At 44.1% G+C, this 8,870-nt stretch overlaps 1 pseudogene; it reads left to right on the top strand.

Annotated features, from left to right (window-relative positions):
* Positions 1 to 8,624, top strand: LOC120698471 (annotated as a pseudogene).
* Positions 8,625 to 8,870: the final 246 nt, after the last annotated feature.

The following is an 8,870-nucleotide window of genomic DNA, read 5'->3' as shown; positions in this document are numbered from 1 at the left end:
AAGAAAATCTTACCGTTATATATGTCCACACACTCGATCTCCAATCCGGTAGAATCAGTGGTGTCCATGGAGCAATTGAAGTCGAGAGCAGTGGCGGCAAGGCCCTGGTTGCTGCTTCTTTGCCTCGCCGAAGCCGCCACCATCGCCGGCGTAGTGCAAGCTCGTGCTCAGCCCGACAGCACCGGTCGGTATGCTCAACATACATCTATTTGTCGGCCCTACACGGTTTCATTCACACAAACACTATTTGCACTGTACAATACCCGTGTAGTACAGTGTAATCCTCTCCCATCCACCATGCACGATTGAATGAACAAAAGCTTGCGGTTGCAGGCTTTGTAAGCATCGACTGTGGCTTCCCCGGGACGACGAGCTACGTGGACGACACCACCACGCTGCCGTACGCCCCGGACGCCGGCTTCACCGACGCCGGCGAGAACTACAACATCTCGGCGGAGTACGTCACGCCGCAGCTCGCGAGGAGCTCCCACAACGTGCGCAGCTTTCCCGACGGGGCGCGCAACTGCTACACCCTCCGGTCCCTCACAGCGGGGCTCAAGTATCTCCTCCGTGCAACCTTCTATTATGGCAACTACGACGGCCTCAACCGGCTGCCCGTCTTTGACCTATACGTAGGCGTAAACTTCTGGACGATGGTGAACGCCTCGGCGATCGTGGAGGCCATTGTTGTCGTGCCAGATGACTTCGTGCAGGTTTGCCTGGTCAACACCAGCTCCGGGACACCGTTCCTCTCCGGGCTGGAGCTGAGGCCTCTCAAGAGCTCCCTCTACCCAGAAGTGAACGAGACGCAGGGGCTGGTCCTGCTGGACAGACGCAACTTCGGCCCGTCTGATAATAGAGACGTCGTCAGGTGAGCACATCTCTACGGTGCCGATCTCCCTGTATTTTCCCTCAAGTTTACCTAGTCACAATTACTTGACCAAGATCGCCCCCCTACTACACCCCCGGGTGGAGGAGGTCATAGATAGATAGATAGATAGGTCTTTCATGGTCGCGCGGGGGGGGGGGGGGTGTTCTTTTTGTTATTTAGGCCGTGCTCAACGGAACTAGCGATATCGCAAGCTGAGTTGGCACTCACAGAGAGAAATAATTAGTAGTCTACCTTCTCTCTCCTGCTCACAAATCAAGGGGTCCCACCATCCTCTCTCACATTGTCTTGGATTCTGTGAAATCGGTTAGCTGTTGTTCCCGCTAGCGATCCTTCTCTCTCCAACTTTTTCCCCTGCTACGCCAGAATACATCCTCATCAGCTGGCGAAATCGCCTGCCGTTGGAGAAGACCTTATTATTGTAGAAATTGGGGCCCACCTAACAACCCGGCGGATCGAACATCAAGTGGTAGGCGTTAAGATCCGTGCGGCCCATTTGATATATAGAAGATCCTGAATTCGTTCCAATTTATTAAAAATCCACCAATCAAATTATTCCTCATTTGTGAACATGCCAGCGTATCGGTAGAGATAACACATAACAGTGGCTAGAGGGCTGAAGCCGCAAAGGCTCGGGGTAGGTGCTCGCGCGTCTCTCCTTTCTTCTCCCCCTACTACTCCTCGTTTTCCTTCCTCCTCCACATCCATGGCTAAAAATTATAGTGAGAGATTTTTTTTTGAGGGAAGTGAGAGCTTATGGATAGTAAGAATGTTGGAGAAAGTTCCGTCCCAGTGGCGAAGCTTAAGCTTGCCATCAGAGTCAGGCGACCCCGGCGAAATTTCGGCAATTTTATATAAATTTACTGTTTATCACTAATTTTAATGTTACTGACCCCAATGAAAAGCGACGACTACGGTGATTGTCGTGGTTGGCTTCCCCTGTTCCGTCCCCCTCCCAATCCCCACGTTGAATAATCTACCTAGTGACAGGGGACTAAAAAGACTATGCATATCTTGCTACTACTGATTGGATACTCCTTTTAAATCTCCACGTGAAGCCATCTAGAATCCTATATTGACACTTAAAAAAAGAGAGAACTTCTAGAAATTCTTACAAAAATTTGAAACATCCAGCCATCGATCCGGCAACTCCAATCATAAGTCATTGTTATCTTTCCTAATAATTTATCCATCTCTACCATTATGAAAATAAACTAAAATAACCCCCTCTGCCGCTATAAAAGAAATCTAAAGTAATCCTATCTACATGTAAATTCCACCTACGCCACTATAAAAATAATACAAATAACCCTCTAAATTTGCATATATTTATATCCAATTATGTCATTATTAAAAGCTAAATTATATCATTATTAAAAGTTAAAGTAATTTCTAAATCTGAATCTAAATTATATAATTATAACAAACTATTAAAGTGCACAAATATAAAATTCTAAATTACTATTTTTGTTATTATAATAATAATATTTCTGTTATTATATATATAAATACTACCCCATATGTCACCATGTATATTCATGCACGATGAAACAGATAAGAATACCAATTAACAAACAAATGGTTCAATTAAATATATATCGGCGTGATGCAAAATAAAATCTATTGTAGCTAGATAATGATAAATCTGTATTTTAGAGTATGTGTTAGAATGGCCAACAAACGGAGCCTCCACGTTCACTCTCAAGGTCTAGAAATTCTCACATTAATAGAAGAAAATAAGAGAGATTAAAATTACCCATTACTGCCATTAAGATAAAAATTGACCCAAAATATCCCTATGTCTAACTAAATATAGCCCACCATGACATTACGCTACTGCCATTACGATAAAATTGACCCTAAATATCCCTATGTCTAACTAAATATAGCCCACCATGTCATTACGAGAAAATTAATCGGATGTTTAAAACAACTAGCGTTGGAGTCAAATAAAAATAAAAAAAACAACTAGAGTTGCCTAAGCTAGGAGATTCTTAATGATTACGTTGTAGCATCACAAGTTTATTTCATTTTTGTCTGTAGGCATAAAGATTGATACAAGAAATCTGGGCAAGCTTCAAAAAAAATATTTGCACACCATGTCACCACAATAAGAAAGGTAGAAAAGTTGTAGCCTCGCTCACAGTGTACTGAGAAATACTATCATTTTAGTAGAATAATTGTAACCTCATAGTAGCGAGGAATATTATTTTTATCACACATTCAAAACATGTGCAGACAAAATTATATATGTGTTCTATTTACTAAAATTTCAATAAAAAATCATGGTAAAACTAATAAATTGTGCTGAAAAAGCTAGGGACAACCTTATGTCAACCACTGTTTATTTAACTGTCTTAATCAAATTTGTTGAAGCATATTTGAATTGATTAAATGAGTATCCAAGGCTATGAGAGGAACAAACTAGGTGCAATAAATCGATATTTCATTGGAAACGATAAGGACGGATGAGAGAAAATAAGAAAAAGTAAACAAATAATGAGAAAAAGGAAAGACCATAAGCTAGCGTGGATTAGGGGGTGGACGACGGGGAGAGTGTAGTGTAGAGTGTGGAAAAACTATTATTGGATTAGTGGAAAGAACAAAGAAATAAATGGGTGGGGTGAATAGGTTTCGCACGCCCTGTCGATTCTACAAAATAAACCTCTCCTTTTTATCTCCCCCTTGAGCAACCAAGATAACAACAAATAAGAAGCATCAACACCGGTAGGTGAGTAGCAAGAAGATGCCAAGAAGCCACCCCAAATCACTGACTTAGATGAATAAAAATAACACTACAACATCAAATGTAACACATAAACCTAAAAAATGCTCAAAAAAATTCCTTACATAAAAACTAATTCTACCTCCAAATAATAATTTTTTTGCCATTAATCCGACCCTCAAAACACAACTTTTAGTACTATTAAAAAATTAAATTTCAATGAAACTAAATATTTTTAATCAACGTTTACAACAACAACCTTAGAACTATCTCAAAATGGTATCTAATTCAAACCTTGAAGGAGTATGAAAATAAAATCAAATTATTAATCCTCAAAATTACTTTAACACATCTTGATTTCCGTCAACAAAAAAATTGCTTTATGAGAGCTGATGACCTGTTCGGCTGGCTGCGCCACCGGCCGCTATAGTCCCTCTCACAGAATACTATTCAAACCAGCTGCTACAGTGCCTACCACCAGCCAGACGAAAAGGCTATAAAAGGGTGTAATCTGAAATATACTTACATCTAATGGCACAAATAATAAATATAAACAATTAAATAATTAAAAATATAACATTAGAGATGATAACATCTAGCCGTGCAAATACACGGGTAGCCTTCCTAGTTAATCGTAGATCATAAAAGAGGATGTGAGATAGATAATTATAATTATTAACTATATTTATTTTTATAGTAATTCTATGAGCAAGTATAATAATGGGCTTAAAGCCAAACTATTCAGCAGTTTTGCTGATGTGGAGGAGAGAAGAGAGAAGAGAGAAGAGAGTTTGACTCTTGTTCTAGCACCAAACTTGGCACGAAACATAGGCATTTGTGGGTCTAAATAAAAGTGTATACGGGAAAGAGTAAGAAAGAGAGTAAAACATGATACTACTTAAATAATAGAAAACTTTATAAAAGACAAATATGAGACAACTATTGTATGACTTGACACTACTATTAACCATGCTCTAATTAGGGGTTGTTTGTTTTCGGGAACTACTGATGGAGATAGGGACCCGGGGTCCCCTAACAAGGTAATTCCTCCTCCTCTCCAGGGCCCATCAACCAGCCCACTAAAGGCCCGGGCAGATCGCAGCGCCAGCAAAGGACGGCCAGCGCCCCGAGCGACCCGATGAGAAGACGGACACATGGCAGCTCACCAACTGAGGACGCAAACGGTGACCACTCGTACCCAGCGGCCCGGGTCTTGCTCGCCAAGAAGACGACCCAGGGCGAGGGCGTGGCGACCACGCCTACTCCCCATGCCGCCGTACGTGCTGCCCACTCCCGCAAGGCGTGACCGTGCACTGGAATAGGGTCTCCTGACGGGGCCACAGTGCGGACTGTGCCACCTACCCGTACCCGAGATAGAGAACGGGAGAGAGGCGCCACCGTCATCATGATCCCCTGGCGCCACTCTGTCAGGGACAGGTGACTCCAACCGGGTGAGGCCGCCTGACAAACTGAAACTGTCAGCAGGCGTGCCACTCCTTGGTCAGAGCCCCCCTCAGGGGAGGACGCACAGACCGTATATAGACGGACAAGCGACGGGACGACCCCTGGGCGCCCGACCGAAGCGCAAAGACCATCCCCATCAAGGGTGAGACGGGAAGACGAAGGCCCTTTGCCCAAAAAAACTACCCAGGACAACTACCACTGCTCCTGACCGACGGAGTAGGGTCCCCTGACTGATAAAGGCAAGGAGTCAACCACGGCATTCGAGCAATACACGCTAGCAATAGAACTGTGTAAATAGGGGGTCCCACCCTGGAGTATAAAAGGGGGATTCGACACACGCAGAAGGAGGTTCAGTTCCACTTTTTCACTACTGAAAAGTTTGTAAAGCTCCCCGACAACTTTGAGCACCTGTGTTCGAGCAATAGAGAGAAAGCACCACCCCCTCATACCGGACGTAGGGCATTTTCCGGCCCGAATCAGTCTAAATTCCTCGAGTCATTGTGTGCTAGACCATTCCGATCAGATGCACGAGAACACGAGCAATCGAGTAGTTTGGTAGTCACCCAATTCCGGCTGCAACAGGAACTTTTTTAAGTCCCTGTCACATCAAAAGGAATTTTAATATTTTAGAGTATCAAATAAAATCTGTTTACAAATTTTTTACAGCCAAGTGTTAATTCGCGAGACGAATCTAATGAACCTAATTAATCCATAAGTTTCTACATTGATGCTACAGTAACCATCCGCTAATTATGAATTAATATACCTCATTAGATTCATCTCACAGTTTAGCCCTAGAATTCTGCAGTTAGTTTTATAATTAACTGTTATTTAATATTTCTAAATATTAAGGTTCTCTTTGATTTGACGTGCACTAAAATTTAGCCTCTTAAACCAAACAACTAATTAGTCCGTGCGGAGGGCACGGGTTGATAGTTCATTTAATTGTGTCCATCAGAATTCAAACTGTGGTCGACTGAAAACAATTGAATTCAATGGTCAGGTACCCTGATGATCCGCATGACAGTTTGGATCCCTCTGTTCGACCCCGCCAACTGGACCTTGATATCCACGCCGAGTATGGTAAAGACCTTGTACAATGATCTATTCGAGGCGCCGTCGAAGGTGATGCAGACAGCGGTGACGCCGCACGACGCTTCCAAGAGCATCGAGTTCTACTGGGACTCCAGGCCGCAGCACAACGACCCATCCCCCGGGTACATACCCGTCATGCACTTCTCCGAGCTGCAGCTCCTCCCTGACGGAGTCGTGCGCGAGCTCTACGTCAACATCAACGGTCACCTCTGGTCGCGTCGTAACTACACGCCGCGAGCCCTCTTCAGCGGCTACATCTACGGTAACAACCCTACTAGGGGTTACACCCGGTACAACGTCTCCACCGACGCTACCTTCAACACGACGCTGCCGCCGATCATCAACGCCGTCGAGATTTTCACCGTCATCTCCACCACGAACGTTGCCACGGACTTGCAGGACGGTATGTACTTGTATTGTAGGCTGGGCAGACGACATGCATATACCTGATGAGCTGAAACTAATTAACTCGTATTTGCGTACAAATATATATCAATAATTAATCAATGCAATGCAACAGTCTCTGCCATGACGGCTATCAAGGCCAAGTACCAGGTGAAGAAAAACTGGATGGGTGACCCGTGCGTTGCGCAGACTTTTGTGTGGGATGGTTTGACGTGCAGCTATTCCGTTTCCGGCCCTCCGAGAATTACCGGCGTGTAAGTGGTTACGTTGTTGGCAATTACTACTCTACTACTTAGGGCAAGGGGCAATGGCTATGATCAGCTTCACAATGCTTATGATTTGTCTTGAACTTAAAAAAAAAACTACTACCTACAACTGCTCACTATTCTAAAGTAGCTAGATCGTGTGAGAGAGAGCAAAGGGGAGAGAAATTATTTTTTATTCACTATGGCTGACCTTAAGCTTTTTTTTAGGTGCACCATAGGAATCTTTTGACTATTGCTATTTGCACAATGTATAAGGTGCACCATATGAATCTTTTGAGTACATTGTGGCTGCCCTAGCACACCTGTTTAATTTTACTTGCATGGGAAAGAATAACTGCATGGGAGTGTTTAAACTTTAAACTGCGCTCAATCCTAATTCCTATCCTATCCTATTCTTCAGAAACATGTCCTTCAGTGGTCTGAACGGCGATATATCATATACTTTCGCAAATCTCAAGGCCGTCCAATTCGTGTACGTGTCAATTAAGTTCTTGATATGCTGCTAATTATATTCGACCTCGTAGTTATAGTGATCGATCTCCGTGTCGTTGCAGGGATCTGTCACACAACAACCTGACAGGCTCAATTCCTGACGCCCTCTCCCAATTACCTTCACTGACGATTCTGTAAGTCTGTCAACTCCCCAAATTCTGAATGTTCCCGCTTTAATTACTTAAGTGGCATGCATTTTATGATCCATGCAATGCATGCAGCACGCTGTCTCACATGAATGAATCGCATATATCTGCTCTCTTCCAGAAATTTGATGGAGAACCAGCTCAGCGGATCAATCCCCCCCCCGGACTTCTAAAGAAAATCCAAGATGGCACTTTAACTCTAATGTCCATTCCCTGACCTGCCCTCTTTTGGTTCTACAGTAGTAGCTAGCTAGATATGGGGACATATCAGGTGCAAACTAACCTCTTCGTGCAAACCGTACAAATTTCAATCTGAGCCACCGGATCAACATCCAAGGGCCATGGGGATTGGATAATTTAACACTTAACCGCCCGCCGTAACCACACTTTTGTAAATCCCCTCCCACTCCCTTTGTGCACCCCCTTAAATGTTGATCCGGTGTCACAGATTGAAGTTTGCACGGTTCGCACGAATAAATTAGTTTGCACCTGATATGTTCCCGCTAGATGTATGATGCATGTTACGCGCTACTACCTCCTGCTTGATAATTCGATTACTGATCTGTTGTAGATATGCCGACAATCCAAACCTTTGCGGCAATGATGGCGATTCATGCTCCAAAGCGAAAGAGAAGAGCAGGGTAGCCATCTATGTCGCTGTTCCTATGGCTGTGGTTGCGCTCGCGCTTGCGCTCCTAGTGCTCTTTTGCTTGCTGAGGCGAAACAAGCGAGGTAGGAACATGCATATCGACTCATCCTGATCGAGCACAGATCGACATGCTGATGTTTGGTGCGTGAGGCAGGAATGCATTCAGGATCAGTCAAAAACCCTTTGAAGCCTAGGGACGAGACGCCGCCGACGATCCATGTGCCAACAGCCGACGAGCACGACAGCTCGCTGCGGCTCGAGAACCGCCGGTTCACATTCAAGGACCTGAAGATGATCACGAACAACTTCCAGCGTGTGATCGGCCAGGGCGGCTTCGGACTCGTCTACAGTGGCTTCTTGGAGGATGACACTCAGGTGGCTGTCAAGCTGAGATCTCAGTCGTCCAATCAGGGTGTCAAGGAATTCCTAACGGAAGTAAGAATTTTTACAGATGCAGCAGTTCATATGTTTATTTAAACGGTAGATTCCTCCATTTTATTTCATCCAAATAAAATGAAATATTTTCACAGCGTTCAAGTTGAGCGCACTCATCGACGGTGCGTCGCCAGTGTTACAGCTCTCAAGAATGACTAACAGATCTAATCACTACTAGAATTTACTAGGTCCTGTTTGATCCCAGAGCTAAACTTTAGCTCTCTTATTTGATGCCGGATGCCAAACAGAAGGATTAGACATGCACGGGCTAACTGTTAATAAGCTGATTACACAAATAAGGGCT

Source organism: Panicum virgatum, chromosome 3K, assembly GCF_016808335.1.
Source record: "Panicum virgatum strain AP13 chromosome 3K, P.virgatum_v5, whole genome shotgun sequence".
NCBI classification, from domain to species: Eukaryota; Viridiplantae; Streptophyta; class Magnoliopsida; order Poales; family Poaceae; genus Panicum; species Panicum virgatum.
The sequence above is the reverse complement of the archived record's forward strand: the minus strand, read 5'-3'. Positions and strand labels throughout refer to the sequence as shown.